Source organism: Eriocheir sinensis, unplaced genomic scaffold (genome assembly GCF_024679095.1).
Source record: "Eriocheir sinensis breed Jianghai 21 unplaced genomic scaffold, ASM2467909v1 Scaffold137, whole genome shotgun sequence".
Taxonomy (NCBI): Eukaryota; Metazoa; Arthropoda; class Malacostraca; order Decapoda; family Varunidae; genus Eriocheir; species Eriocheir sinensis.
In genome coordinates this window covers 14,266-33,263 of record NW_026110706.1, presented here as the reverse complement: position 1 = coordinate 33,263, position 18,998 = coordinate 14,266, and the positions used below count along the sequence as shown (strand labels likewise).

General features: G+C 35.3%; 1 long non-coding RNA gene across 1 annotated transcript; it reads right to left on the bottom strand.

Moving 5' to 3' along the window:
* Positions 1-972: 972 nt before the first annotated feature.
* Positions 973-18,784, bottom strand: LOC126989902 (uncharacterized). The gene is made up of 3 exons (XR_007743843.1): positions 18,742-18,784; positions 12,910-12,969; positions 973-1,019 (listed from the first exon to the last, which is right to left on the bottom strand). It is a non-coding gene; the product is annotated as an uncharacterized LOC126989902 (long non-coding RNA).
* Positions 18,785-18,998: the final 214 nt, after the last annotated feature.

Below are 18,998 nucleotides of genomic sequence, written 5' to 3'. Positions count from 1 at the left end.
CCTGGAAAGGAAACATATCACACAATATTACCTGGAAAGGAAACATATCACACAATACTACCTGGAAAGGAAACATATCACACAACATTATCTGGAAAGGAAACATATTACACAATATTACCTGGAAAGGAAACATATTACACAATATTACCTGGAAAGGAAACATATCACACAATATAACCTGGAAAGGAGACATATCACTCAACATTACCTGGGAAGGAAACATATCACACAATATTACCTGGAAAGGAAACATATCACACAACATTACCTGGAAAGGAAACATATCACACAATATTACCTGGAAAGGAAACATATCACACAACATTACCTGGGAAGGAAACACATCACACAACATTACCTGGAAAGGAAACATATCACACAACATTACCTGGAAAGGAAACATCACACAACGTTACCTGGAAAGGAAACATATCACACAACATTACCTAAAAAGGAAACATATCACACAACATTACCTGGGAAGGAAACATATCACAAAACATTACCTGAAAAGGAAACATATCACACAACATTACCTGGGAAGGAAACATATCACAGAACATTACCTCGAAAGGAAACATATCACACAATATTACCTGGAAAGGAAACATATCACAAAACATTACCTGGGAAGGAAACATATCACTCAACATTACCTGGGAAGGAAACATATCATATTACATTAAATGGAAAGGAAACATATCACACAACATTAAATGGAAAGGAAACATATCACACAACATTACCTGGAAAGGAAACATATCAAACAACATTAAATGGAAAGGAAACATATCACACAACATTAAATGGAAAGGAAACATATCACACAACATTCCATGGGAAGGAAACATATCACACAACATTAAATGGAAAGGAAACATATCACAAAACATTAAATGGAAAGGAAACATATCACACAACATTCCATGGGAAGGAAACATATCACACAACATTACCTGGAAAGGAAACATATCACACAACATTACCTGGAAAGAAAATATATCACACAACATTACCTGGAAAGGAAATATATCACACGACATTAAATGGAAAGGAAACATATCACACAACATTACCTGGAAAGGAAATATATCACACGACATTAAATGGAAAGGAAACATATCACACAACATTACCAGGAAAGGAAACATATCACACAACATTACCTGGAAAGGAAACATATCACACAACATTACCTGGAAAGGAAACATATCACACAACATTACCTGGAAAGGAAACATATCACACAACATTACCTGGAAAGGAAACATATCACACAACATTACCTGGAAAGGAAACATATCACACAACATTACCTGGGATGGACACATATCACACAACATTACCTGGAAAGGAAACATATCACACAACATTACATGGGAAGGACACATACCACAAAACATTACCTGGGAATTAAACATATCACATGACATTACCTGGGAAGGAAACATATCACACAACATTACATGGGAAGGAAATATATCACACAACATTACCTGGGAAGGAAACATATCACACAATATTACCTGGAAAGGAAACATATCACACAACATTACCTGGGAAGAAATCATATCACACAACATTACCTGGTAAGGAAACATATCACACAACATTACCTGGAAAAGAAACATATAACACGACATTAAATGGAAAGGAAACATATCACACAACATTACCTGGAAAGGAAACATATCACACAACATTAAATGGAAAGGAAACATATCACACAACATTACCTGGAAAGGAAACATATCACAACATTACCTGGAAAGGAAACATATCACACAACATTACCTGGAAAGGAAACATATCACACAACATTACCTGGAAAGGAAACATATCACACAACATTACCTGGAAAGGAAACATATCACACAACATTACCTGGAAAGGAAACATATTACACAATATTACCTGGAAAGGAAACATATCACACAACATTACCTGGAAAGGAAACATATCACACAATATTACCTGAAAAGGAAACATATCACACAACATTACCTGGAAAGGAAACATATCACACAACATTACCTGGAAAGGAAACATATCACACAACATTACCTGGAAAGGAAACATATCACACAATATTACATGAAAAGGAAACATATCACACAACATTACCTGGAAAGGAAACATATTACACAATATTACCTGGAAAGGAAACATATTACACAATATTACCTGGAAAGGAAACATATCACACAATATTACCTGGAAAGGAAATATATCACACAATATTACCTGGAAAGGAAACATATCACACAATATTACCTGGAAAGGAAACATCACACAACGTTACCTGGAAAGGAAACATATCACACAACATTACCTGGAAAGGAAACATCACACAACGTTACCTGGAAAGGAAACATATCACACAACATTACCTGGAAAGGAAACATATCACAAAACATTACCTGGGAAGGAAACATATTACAGAACATTACCTGGAAAGGAAACATATCACAAAACATTACCAGAAAAGGAAACATATCACACAATATTACCTGGGAAGGAAACATATCACACAACATTACCTGGAAAGGAAACATATTACACAACATTACCTGGAAAGGAATCATATCACACAACATTACCAGGAAAGGAAATATATCACACAATATTACCTGGAAAGGAAACATATCACACAATATTACCTGGAAAGGAAACATCAGACAACGTTACCTGGAAAGGAAATATATCACACAACATTACCTGGAAAGGAAACATATCACACAACATTACCTGGAAAGGAATCATATCACACAACATTACCTGGAAAGGAAATATATCACACAATATTACCTGGAAAGGAAACATATCACACAAAATTACCTGGAAAGGATATATATCACACAATATTACCTGGAAAGGAAACATATCACACAATATTACCTGGAAAGGAAACATCACACAACGTTACCTTGAAAGGAAACATATCACACAACATTACCTAGAAAGGAAACATATCACACAACATTACCTGGGAAGGAAACATATCACAAAACATTACCTGGAAAGGAAACATATCACACAACATTACCTGGGAAGGAAACATATCACACAACATTACCTGGAAAGGAAACATATTACACAATATTACCTGGAAAGGAAACATATTACACAATATTACCTGGAAAGGAAACATATCACACAATATTACCTGGAAAGGAAATATATCACACAATATTACCTGGAAAGGAAACATATCACACAATATTACCTGGAAAGGAAACATCACACAACGTTACCTGGAAAGGAAACATATCACACAACATTACCTGAAAAGGAAACATATCACACAACATTACCTGGGAAGGAAACATATCACACAACATTCCCTGATAAAGAAACATATCACACAACATTACCTGGGAAGGAAACATATCACACAACATTATCTGGAAAGGAAATATATCACACAACATTATCTGGAAAGGAAACATATCACACGACATTAAATTGAAAGGAAACATATCACACAACATTACCTGGAAAGGAATCATATCACACAACATTATCTGGAAAGGAAATATATCACACAACATTATCTGGAAAGGAAACATATCACACGACATTAAATTGAAAGGAAACATATCACACATTACCTGGGGAGGAAACATATCACACGACATTAAATGGAAAGGAAACATATCACACAACATTATCTGGGAAGGAGACATATCACACAACATTACCTGGAAAGGAAACATATCACACAACATTACCTGGAAAGGAAACATATCACACAACATTACCTGGAAAGGAAACATATCACACAACATTACCTGGAAAGGAAACATATCACACAACATTACCTGGAAAGGAAACATATAACACAACATTACCTGGAAAGGAAACATATAACACAACATTACCTGGAAAGGAAACATATCACACAACATTACCTTGAAAGGAAACATATCACACAACATTACCTGGAAAGGAAACATATAACACAACATTACCTGGAAAGGAAACATATCACACAACATTACCTGGAAAGGAAACATATCACACAACATTACCTGGAAAGGAAACATATCACACAACATTACCTGGAAAGGAAACATGTCACACAATATTACCTGGAAATGAAACATATTACACAATATCACCTGGAAAGGAAACATATCACACAATATTACCTGGAAAGGAAATATATCACACAATATTACCTGGAAAGGAAACATATCACACAATATTACCTGGAAAGGAAACATATCACACAACATTACCTGGAAAGGAAACATATCACACAACATTACCTGGAAAGGAAACATATCACACAACATTACCTGGAAAGGAAACATATCACACAACATTACCTGGAAAGGAAACATATCACACAACATTACCTGGAAAGGAATCATATCACACAACATTACCTGGAAAGGAAACATATCACACAACATTACCTGGAAAGGAAACATATCACACAACATTACCTGGAAAGGAATCATATCACACAACATTACCTGGAAAGGAAACATATCACACAACATTACCTGGAAAGGAAACATATCACACAACATTACCTGGAAAGGAAACATATCACACAACATTACCTGGAAAGGAATCATATCACAGAACATTACCTGGAAAGGAAACATATCACACAACATTATCTGAAAAGGAAACATATCACACAACATTACCTGGAAATTAAATATATCACAACATTACCTGGTAAGGAAACATATCACAAAACATTACCTGAAAAGGAAACATATCACACAACATTACCTGGGAAGGAAACATATCACACAACATTACCTGGAAAGGAAACATATCACACAATATTACCTGGAAAGGAAACATATCACACAATATTACCTGGAAAGGAAACATATCACAATATTACCTGGAAAGGAAACATATCACACAATATTACCTGGAAAGGAAACATTACACAACGTTACCTGGAAAGGAAACATATCACACAACATTACCTGGAAAGGAAACATATCACACAACATTACCTGGAAAGGAAACATATCACACAACATTACCTGGAAAGGAAACATATCACACAACATTACCTGGAAAGGAAACATATCACACAACATTACCTGTAAAGGAAACATATCACACAATATTACCTGGAAAGGAAACATATCACACAACATTACCTGGAAAGGAAACATATCACACAACATTACCTGGAAAGGAAACATATCACACAATATTACCTGGGAAGGAAACATATCACACAACATTACCTGGAAAGGAAACATATCACACAACATTACCTGGAAAGGAAACATATCACACAACATTACCTGGAAAGGAAACATATCACACAACATTACCTGGAAAGGAAACATATCACACAACATTAACTTGAAAGGAAACAAATCACACAACATTACCTGGAAAGGAAACATATTACACAACATTACCTGGAAAGGAAACATATCACACAAAATTAACTGGAAAGGAATCATATAACACAACATTACCTGGAAAGGAAACATATCACACAACATTACCTGGAAAGGAAACATATCACACAACATTACCTGGAAAGGAAACATATCACACAACATTACCTGGAAAGGAAACATATCACACAACATTACCTGGAAAGGAAACATATCACACAACATTACCTGGAAAGGAAACATATCACAACATTACCTGAAAGGAAACATATCACACAACATTACCTGGAAAGGAAACATATCACACAACATTACCTGAAAGGAAACATATCACACAACATTACCTGGAAAGGAAACATATCACACAACATTACCTGGAAAGGAAACATATCACACAACATTACCTGGAAAGGAAACATATCACACAACATTACCTGGAAAGGAAACATATCACACAATATTACCTGAAAGGAAACATATCACACAACATTACCTGGAAAGGAAACATATCACACAACATTACCTGGAAAGGAAACATATCACACAACATTACCTGGAAAGGAAACATATCACACAACATTACCTGGAAAGGAAACATATCACACAACATTACCTGGAAAGGAAACATATCACACAACATTACCTGGAAAGGAAACATATCACACAAAATTACCTGGAAAGGAAAAATATCACACAACATTACCTTGAAAGGAAACATATCACACAACATTACCTGGAAAGGAAACATATCACACAACATTACCTGGAAAGGAAACATATCACACAACATTACCTGGATAGGAAACATATACAACATTACCTGGAAAGGAAACATATCACACAACATTACCTGAAAGGAAACATATCATACAACATTACCTGGAAAGGAAACATATCACACAACATTACCTGGAAAGGAAACATATCACACAACATTACCTGGAAAGGAAACATATCACACAACATTACCTGGAAAGGAAACATATCACACAACATTACCTGGAAAGGAAACATATCACACAACATTACCTGGAAAGGAAACATATCACACAACATTACCTGGAAAGGAAACATATCACACAACATTACCTGGAAAGGAAACATATCACACAACATTACCTGGAAAGGAAACATATCACACAACATTACCATAAAGGAAATATATCACACAAAAATAACTGGAAAGGAAACATATCACACAACATTACCTGAAAGGAAACATATCACAACATTACCTGAAAGGAAACATATCACACAACCTTACCTTGAAAGGAAACATATCACACAACATTACCTGGAAAGGAAACATATCACACAACATTACCTGGAAAGGAAACATATCACACAACATTACCTGGAAAGGAAACATATCACACAACATTACCTGGAAAGGAAACATATCACACAACATTACATGGAAAGGAAACATATCACACAACATTACCTGGATAGGAAACATATCACACAACATTACCTGGAAAGGAAACATATCACACAACATTACCTGGAAAGGAAACATATCACACAACATTACCTGGAAAGGAAACATATCACACAACATTACATGAAAGGAAACATATCACAACATTACCTGGAAAGGAAACATATCACACAACATTACCTGAAAGGAAACATATCACACAACATTACCTGGAAAGGAAACATATCACACAACATTACCTGAAAGGAAACATATCACACAACATTACCTGGAAAGGAAACATATCACACAACATTACCTGAAAGGAAACATATCACACAACATTACCTGGAAAGGAAACATATCACACAACATTACCTGAAAGGAAACATATCACACAACATTACCTGAAAGGAAACATATCACACAACATTACCTGAAAGGAAACATATCACACAACATTACCTGAAAGGAAACATATCACACAACATTACCTGAAAGGAAACATATCACACAACATTACCTGAAAGGAAACATATCACACAACATTACCTGAAAGGAAACATATCACACAACATTACCTGGAAAGGAAACATATCACACAACATTACCTGAAAGGAAACATATCACACAACATTACCTGGAAAGGAAACATATCACACAACATTACCTGGAAAGGAAACATATCACACAACATTACCTGAAAGGAAACATATTACACAACATTACCTGGAAATGAAACATATCACACAACATTACCTGGAAAGGAAACATATCACACAACATTACCTGGAAAGGAAACATATCACACAACATTACCTGAAAGGAAACATATCACACAACATTACCTGAAAGGAAACATATCACACAACATTACCTGGAAAGGAAACATATCACACAACATTACCTGGAAAGGAAACATATCACACAACATTACCTGGAAAGGAAACATATCACACAACATTACCTGAAAGGAAACATATCACACAACATTACCTGGAAAGGAAACATATCACACAACATTACCTGAAAGGAAACATATCACACAACATTACCTGAAAGGAAACATATCACACAACATTACCTGGAAAGGAAACATATCACACAACATTACCTGGAAAGGAAACATATCACACAACATTACCTGTAAAGGAAACATATCACACTAAATTACCTGAAAAGGAAACATATCACACAACATTACCTGAAAGGAAACATATCACACAACATTACCTGGAAAGGAAACATATCACACAACATTACCTGGAAAGGAAATATATCACACAACATTACCTTGAAAGGAAACATATCACACAACATTACCTTCAAAGGAAACATATCACACAACATTACCTGGAAAGGAAAAATATCACAACATTACCTGAAAGGAAACATATCACACAACATTACCTGAAAGGAAACATATCACACAACATTACCTGGAAAGGAAACATATCACACAACATTACCTGAAAGGAAACATATCACACAACATTACCTGGAAAGGAAACATATCACACAACATTACCTGGAAAAGAAACATATCACACAACATTACCTGAAAAGGAAACATATCACACAACATTACCTGGAAAGGAAACATATCACACAATATTACCTGGAAAGGAAACATATCACACAATATTACCTGGAAAGGAAATATATTACACAACATTACCTGGAAAGGAAACATATCACACAACATTACCTGAAAAAGAAACATATCACACAACATTACCTGGGAAGGAAACATATCACAAAACATTACCTGAAAAGGAAACATATCACACAACATTACCTGAAAAGGAAACATATCACACAACATTACCTGGAAAGGAAACATATTACACAATATTACCTGAAAGGAAACATATCACACAACATTACCTAGAAAGGAAATATATCACACAACATTACCTGGAAAGGAAACATATCACACAACATTACCCGGAAAGGAAACATGTCACACAATATTACCTGAAAAGGAAACATATCACACAACATTACCTGGAAAGGAAACATATCACACAACATTACCTGGAAAGGAAACATATAACACAATATTACCTGGAAAGGAAACATATCACACAAAATTACCCTGAAAGGAAACATGTCACACAACATTACCTGGAAAGGAAACATATCACACAACATTACCTGGAAAGGAAACATATCACACAACATTACCTGAAAGGAAACATATCACACAACATTACCTGAAAGGAAACATATCACACAACATTACCTGAAAGGAAACATATCACACAAAATTACCTGTATAGGATACATATCACACAACTTTACCTGGAAAGGAAACGTATCACACAACATTACCTGGAAAGGAAACATATCACACAACATTACCTGATAAGGAAACATATCACACAACATTACCTGGAAAGGAAACATATCACACAACATTACCTGGAAAGGAAACATATCACACAACATTACCTGGAAAGGAAACATATCACACAACATTACCTGAAAGGAAACATATCACACAACATTACCTGAAAGGAAACATATCACACAACATTACCTGAAAGGAAACATATCACACAACATTACCTGGAAAGGAAACATATCACAACATTACCTGAAAGGAAACATATCACACAACATTACCTGGAAAGGAAACATATCACACAACATTACCTGAAAGGAAACATATCACACAACATTACCTGGAAAGGAAACATATCACACAACATTACCTGAAAGGAAACATATCACACAACATTACCTGGAAAGGAAACATATCACACAACATTACCTGAAAGGAAACATATCACACAACATTACCTGGAAAGGAAACATATCACACAACATTACCTGAAAGGAAACATATCACACAACATTACCTGGAAAGGAAACATATCACACAACATTACCTGGAAAGGAAACATATCACAACATTACCTGGAAAGGAAACATATCACACAACATTACCTGAAAGGAAACATATCACACAACATTACCTGAAAGGAAACATATCACACAACATTACCTGGAAAGGAAACATATCACACAACATTACCTGAAAGGAAACATATCACACAACATTACCTGGAAAGGAAACATATCACACAACATTACCTGAAAGGAAACATATCACACAACATTACCTGGAAAGGAAACATATCACACAACATTACCTGGAAAGGAAACATATCACACAACATTACCTGGAAAGGAAACATATCACACAACATTACCTGGAAAGGAAACATATCACACAACATTACCTGGAAAGGAAACATATCACACAACATTACCTGAAAGGAAACATATCACACAACATTACCTGGAAAGGAAACATATCACACAACATTACCTGAAAGGAAACATATCACACAACATTACCTGAAAGGAAACATATCACACAACATTACCTGGAAAGGAAACATATCACACAACATTACCTGAAAGGAAACATATCACACAACATTACCTGAAAGGAAACATATCACACAACATTACCTGAAAGGAAACATATCACACAACATTACCTGGAAAGGAAACATATCACACAACATTACCTGGAAAGGAAACATATCACAACATTACCTGGAAACATATCACACAACATTACCTGGAAAGAAACATATCACACAACATTACCTGGAAAGGAAACATATCACACAACATTACCTGGAAAGGAAACATATCACACAACATTACCTGGAAAGGAAAATATATCACAACATTACCTGAAAGGAAACATATCACACAACATTACCTGGAAAGGAAACATATCACTCAACATTACCTGGGAAGGAAACATATCACACAACATTACCTGGAAAGGAAACATATCACACAACATTACCTGGAAAGGAAACATATCACACAACATTACCTGGAAAGGAAACATATCACACAACATTACCTGGAAAGAAACATATCACACAACATTACCTGGAAAGGAAACATATCACACAACATTACCTGGAAAGGAAACATATCACACAACATTACCTGGAAAGGAAACATATCACACAACATTACCTGGAAAGGAAACATATCACACAACATTACCTGGAAAGGAAACATATCACACAACATTACCTGGAAAGGAAACATATCACACAACATTACCTGGGAAGGAAACATATCACACAACATTACCTGGGAAGGAAACATATCACTCAACATTACCTGGAAAGGAAACATATCACACAACATTACCTGGAAAGGAAATATATTACACAACATTACCTAGGAAGGAAACATATCACTCTACATTACCTGGAAAGGAAACATATCACACAACATTACCTGGAAAGGAAACATATCACACAACCTTCCCTTCAAAGGAAACATATCACACAACATTACCTGGAAAGGAAACATATCACACAACATTACCTGGAAAGGAAATATATCACACAATATTACCTGGAAAGGAAACATATCACACAATATTACCTGGAAAGGAAACATCACACAACATTACCTGGAAAGGAAACATATCACACAAAATTACCTGGAAAGGAAACATATCACACAACATTACCTGGGAAGGAAACAAATCACAAAACATTACCTGGAAAGAAAACATATCACACAACATTACCTGGAAAGGAAACATATCACACAACATTACCTGGAAAGGAAACATATCACACAACATTACCTGGAAAGGAAACATATCACACAACATTACCTGGAAAGGAAACATATCACAACATTACCTGAAGGAAACATATCACACAACATTACCTGGAAAACATATCACACAACATTACCTGGAAAGGAAACATATCACACAACATTACCTGGAAGAAACATATCACACAACATTACCTGGAAAGGAAGCATATCACACAATATTACCTGGAAAGGAAACATATCACACAACATTACCTGGAAGAAACATATCACACAACATTACCTGGAAAGAAACATATCACACAACATTACCTGGAAAGGAAACATATCACACAACATTACCTGGAAAGGAAACATATCACACAACATTACCTGGAAAGAAACATATCACACAACATTACCTGGAAAGGAAACATATCACACAACATTACCTGGAAAGGAAACATTTCACACAAGATTACCTGGAAAGGAACATATCACACAACATTACCTGGAAAGGAAACATATCACACAACATTACCTGGAAAGGAAACATATCACACAACATTACCTGGAAAGGAAACATATCACACAACATTACCTGGAAAACATTTCACACAACATTACCTGGAAAGGAAACATATCACACAACATTACCTGGAAAGGAAACATATCACACAACATTACCTGGAAAGGAAACATATCACACAACATTACCTGGAAAGCAATCATATCACAACATTACCTGGAAAGGAAACATATCACACAACATTACCTGGAAAGGAAACATATCACACAACATTACCTGAAAGGAAACATATCACACAACATTACCTGGAAAGGAAACATATCACACAACATTACCTGAAAAGGAAACCTATCACACAATATTACCTGGAAAGGAAACATATCACAAAACATTACCTGGTAAGGAAACATATCACACAACATTACCTGGAAGAAACATATCACAAAACATTACCTGGAAAGGAAAAATATCACACAACATTACCTGGAAAGGAAACATATCACACAACATTACCTGGAAAGGAAACATATCACACAAAATTACCTGGGAAGGAAACATATCACTCTACATTACCTGGAAGAAACATATCACACAACATTACCTGGAAAGAAACATATCACACAACATTACCTGGAAAGGAAACATATCACAACATTACCTGGAAAGGAAACATATCACACAACATTACCTGGAAGGAAACATATCACACAACATTACCTGGAAAGAAACATATCACAACATTACCTGGAAAGGAAACATATCACACAACATTACCTGGAAAGAAACATATCACACAACATTACCTGGAAAGGAAACATATCACAACATTACCTGGAAAACATATCACACAACATTACCTGTAAATGAATCATATCAAACAACATTACCTGGAAAGGAAACATATCACACAACATTACCTGGAAAGGAAACATATCACACAACATTACCTGGAAAGGAAACATATCACACAACATTACCTGGAAAGGAAACATATCACTCAACATTACCTGGAAAGGAAACATATCACACAACATTACCTGGAAAGGAAACATATCACACAACATTACCTGGAAAGGAAACATATCACACAACATTACCTGGGAAGGAAACATATCACACAACATTACCTGGGAAGGAAACATATCACACAACATTACCTGGAAAGGAAACATATCACACAACATTACCTGGAAAGGAAACATATCACACAACATTACCTGGAAGGGAAACATATCACACAACATTACCTGGAAAGGAAACATATCACACAACATTACCTGGAGAGGAAACATATCACACAACATTACCTGGAAAGGAAACATATCACACAACATTACCTGGAAAGGAAACATATCACACAACATTACCTGGAAAGGAAACATATCACACAACATTACCTGGAACGAAACATATCACACAACATTAACTGGGAAGGAAACATATCACACAACATTACCTGGAAAGAAAACATATCACACAATATTACCTGGAAAGGAAACGTATCACACAACATTACCTGGGATGAAATCATATCACACAACATTACCTGGAAAGGAAACATATCACACAACATTACCTGGAAAGGAAACATATCACACAACATTACCTGGAAAGGAAACATATCACACAACATTACCTGGAAAGGAAATATATCACACAACATTACCTGGAAAGGAAACATATCACACAACATTACCTGGAAAGTAAACATATTACACAACATTACCTGGAAAGTAAACATATTACACAACATTACCTGGAAAGTAAACATATTACACAACATTACCTGGAAAGTAAACATATTACACAACATTACCTGGAAAGGAAACATATCACACAACATTACCTGGAAAGGAAACATATCACACAACATTACCTGGAAAGGAAATATATCACACAACATTACCTGGAAAGGAAACATATCACACAACATTACCTGGGAAGGAAACATATCACAAAACATTACCTGAAAAGGAAACATATCACACAACATTACCTGGTAAGGAAACATATCACACAACATTACCTGGAAAGGAAACATATCACACAACACTACCTAGGAAGGAAACATATCACACAACATTACCTGGAAAGGAAATATATCACACAACATTACCTGGAAAGGAAACATATCACACAACATTACCTGGAAAGGAAACATATCACACAACATTACCTGGAAAAGGAAACATATTACACAACATTACCTGGAAAGGAAACATATCACACAACATTACCTGGAAAGGAAACATATCACACAACATTACCTGGAAAGGAAACATATCACACAACATTACCTGGAAAGGAAACATATCACACAACATTAACTGGAAAGTAAACATATCACACAACATTACCTGGAAAGGAAACATATTACACAACATTACCTGGAAAGGAAACATATCACACAACATTACCTGGAAAACATATCACACAACATTACCTGGAAAGAAACATATCACACAACATTACCTGGAAAGAAACATATCACACAACATTACCTGGAAGGAAACATATCACACAACATTACCTGGAAAGGAAACATATCACACAACATTACCTGGAAAGAAACATATCACACAACATTACCTGGAAAGGAAACATATCACACAACATTACCTGGAAAGAAACATATCACACAACACTACCTGGAAAGGAAACATATCACACAACATTACCTGGAAAGGAAACATATCACACAACATTACCTGGAAAGGAAACATATCACACAACATTACCTGGAAAGGAAACATATCACACAACATTACCTGGAAAGGAAACATATCACACAACATTACCTGGAAAGGAAATATATCACACAACATTACCAGGAAAGGAAACATATCACAACATTACCTGGAAGGAAACATATCACACAACATTACCTGGAAAGGAAACATATCACACAACATTACCTGGAAGAAACATATCACACAACATTACCTGGAAAGAAACATATCACACAACATTACCTGGAAAGGAAACATATCACAACATTACCTGGAAAGGAAACATATCACACAACATTACCTGGAAAGGAAACATATCACACAACATTACCTGGAAAGGAAACATATCACACAACATTACCTGGAAAGGAAACATATCACACAACATTACCTGGAAAGGAAACATATCACACAACATTACCTGGAAAGGAAACATATCACACAACTTTACCTGGTAAAGAAGCATAGAACATAACATTACCTGGAAAGGAAACATATTACACAACATTACCTGGAAAGGAAACATATCACACAACATTACCTGGAAAGGAAACATATCACACAACATTACCTGGAAAGAAAACATATCACACCACATTACCTGGAAAGGAATCATATCACAGAACATTACCTGGAAGAAATATATCACACAACATTACCTGGAAAGGAAACATATCACACAACATTACCTGGAAGGAACATATCACACAACATTACCTGGAAAGAAACATATCACACAACATTACCTGGAAAGGAAACATATCACACAACATTACCTGGAAAGGAAATATATCACACAACATTACCTGGAAGGTAAACATATCACACAACATTACCTGAAAGGAAACATATCACACAACATTACCTGGAAGGAAACATATCACACAACATTACCTGGAAAGAAACATATCACACAACATTACCTGGAAAGGAAACATATCACACAACATTACCTGGAAAGAAACATATCACACAACATTACCTGGAAAGGAAACATATCACACAACTTTACCTGGAAAGAAACATATCACACAACATTACCTGGAAAGGAAACATATTACACAACATTACCTGGAAAGGAAACATATCACACAACATTACCTGGAAAGGAAACATATCACACAACATTACCTGGAAAGTAAACATATCACACAACATTACCTGGAAAGGAAACATATCACACAACATTACCTGGAAAGGAAACATATCACACAACATTACCAGGAAAGAAAAAATATCACACAACATTACCTGGAAAGGAAACATATCACACAAAATTACCTGGAAAGAAACATATCACACAACATTACCTGGAAAGGAAACATATCACACAACATTACCTGGAAGAAACATATCACACAACATTACCTGGAAAGGAAACATATCACACAACATTACCTGGAAGGAAACATATCACACAACATTACCTGGAAAGGAAACATATCACAACATTACCTGGAAAGGAAACATATCACACAACATTACCTGGAAAGAAACATATTACACAATATTACCTGGAAAGGAAACATATCACACAACATTACCTGGTAAGGAAACATATCACACAACATTACCTGGAAAGGAAACATATTACACAACATTACCTGGAAAGGAAACATATCACACAACATTACCTGGAAAGGAAATATATCACACAACATTACCTGGAAAGGAAACATCACACAACGTTACCTGGAAAGAAAACATATCACACAACATTACCTGGAAAGGAAACATATCACACAATATTACCTGGAAAGGAAACATCACACAACGTTACCTGGAAAGAAAACATATCACACAACATTACCTGGAAAGGAATCATATCACACAACATTACCTGGAAAGGAAACATCACACAACGTTACCTGGAAAGAAAACATATCACACAACATTACCTGGAAAGGAAACATATCACACAACATTACCTGGAAAGGAAACATATCACACAACATTACCTGGAAAGGAATCATATCACACAACATTACCTGGAAAGGAAACATCACACAACGTTACCTGGAAAGGAAATATATCACACAACATTATCTGGAAAGGAATCATATCACACAACATTACCTGGAAAGGAAACATATCACACAACATTACCTGGAAAGGAAACATATCACACAACATTACCTGGAAAGGAAACATATCACACAACATTACCTGGAAAGGAATCATATCACAGAACATTACCTGGAAAGGAAACATATCACACAACATTACCTGGAAAGGAATCATATCACACAACATTACTTGGAAAGGAAATATATCACACAACATTACCTGGGAAGGAAACATATCACAAAACATTACCTGAAAAGGAAACATATCACAAAACATTACCTGGGAAGGAAACATATAACACAGCATTACCTGAAAAGGAAACATGTTACACAATATTACCTGGAAAGGAAACATATCACACAATATTACCTGGAAAGGAAATATATCACACAATATTACCTGGAAAGGAAACATATCACACAATATTACCTGGAAAGGAAACATCACACAACGTTACATGGAAAGGAAACATATCACACAACATTACCTAGAAAGGAAACATATCACACAACATTACCTGGGAAGGAAACATATCACAAAACATTACCTGAAAAGGAAACATATCACACAACATTACCTGTGAAGGAAACATATCACACAACATTACCTGGAAAGGAAACATATTACACAATATTACCTGGAAAGGAAACATATTACACAATATTACCTGGAAAGGAAACATATCACACAATATTACCTGGAAAGGAAATATATCACACAATATTACCTGGAAAGGAAACATATCACACAATATTACCTGGAAATGAAACATCACACAACGTTACCTGGAAAGGAAACATATCACACAACATTACCTGGAAAGGAAACATATCACACAACATTACCTCGGAAGGAAACATATCACAAAACATTACCTGAAAAGGAAACATATCACACAACATTACCTGGGAAGGAAACATATCACACAACATTACCTGGAAAGGAAACATATCACACAATATTACCTGGAAAGGAAACATATCACACAACATTACCTGGAAAGGAAACATATCACACAACATTACCTGGAAAGGAATCATATCACACAACATTATCTGGAAAGGAAACATATCACACAACATTACCTGGAAAGGAATCATATCACACAACATTATCTGGAAAGGAATCATATCACACAACATTACCTGGAAAGGAAACATATCACACAACATTACCTGGAAAGGAAACATATCACACAACATTACCTGGAAAGGAAACATATCACACAACATTACCTAGGGAGGAAACATATCACACGACATTAAATGGAAAGGAAACATATCACACAACATTATCTGGGAAGGAGAGATATCACACAACATTACCTGGAAAGGAAACATATCACACAACATTAAATGGAAAGGAAACATATAACACAACATTACCTGGAAAGGAAACATATTACACAATATTACCTGGAAAGGAAACATATCACACAACATTACCTGGAAAGGAAACATGTCACACAATATTACCTGAAAAGGAAACATATCACACAACATTACCTAGAAAGGAAACATATCACACAACATTACCTGGAAAGGAAACATATTACACAATATTACCTGGAAAGGAAACATATTACACAATATTACCTGGAAAGGAAACATATCACACAATATTACCTGGAAAAGAAACATATTACACAATATTACATGGAGAGGAAATATATCACACAATATTACCTGGAGAGGAAACATATCACACAATATTACCTGGAAAGGAAACATCACACAACATTACCTGGAAAGGAAACATATCACACAACATTACCTGGAAAGGAAACATATCACACAACATTACCTGAAAAGGAAACATATCACACAACATTACCTGGGAAGGAAACATATCACAAAACATTACCTGAAAAGGAAACATATCACACAACATTACCTGGGAAGGAAACATATCACACAACATTACCTGGAAAGGAAACATATCACACAATATTACCTGGAAAGGAAACATATCACACAACATTACCTGGAAAGGAAACATATCACACAACATTACCTGGAAAGGAATCATATCACACAACATTACCTGGAAAGGAAATATATCACACAATATTATCTGGAAAGGAAACATCACACAACGTTACCTGGAAAGGAAACATATCACACAACATTACCTGGAAAGGAAACATATCACAGAACATTACCTGGGAAGGAAACATATCACAAAACATTACCAGAAAAGGAAACATATCACACAACATTACCTGGGAAAGAAACATATCACACAACATTACCTGGAAAGGAAACATATCA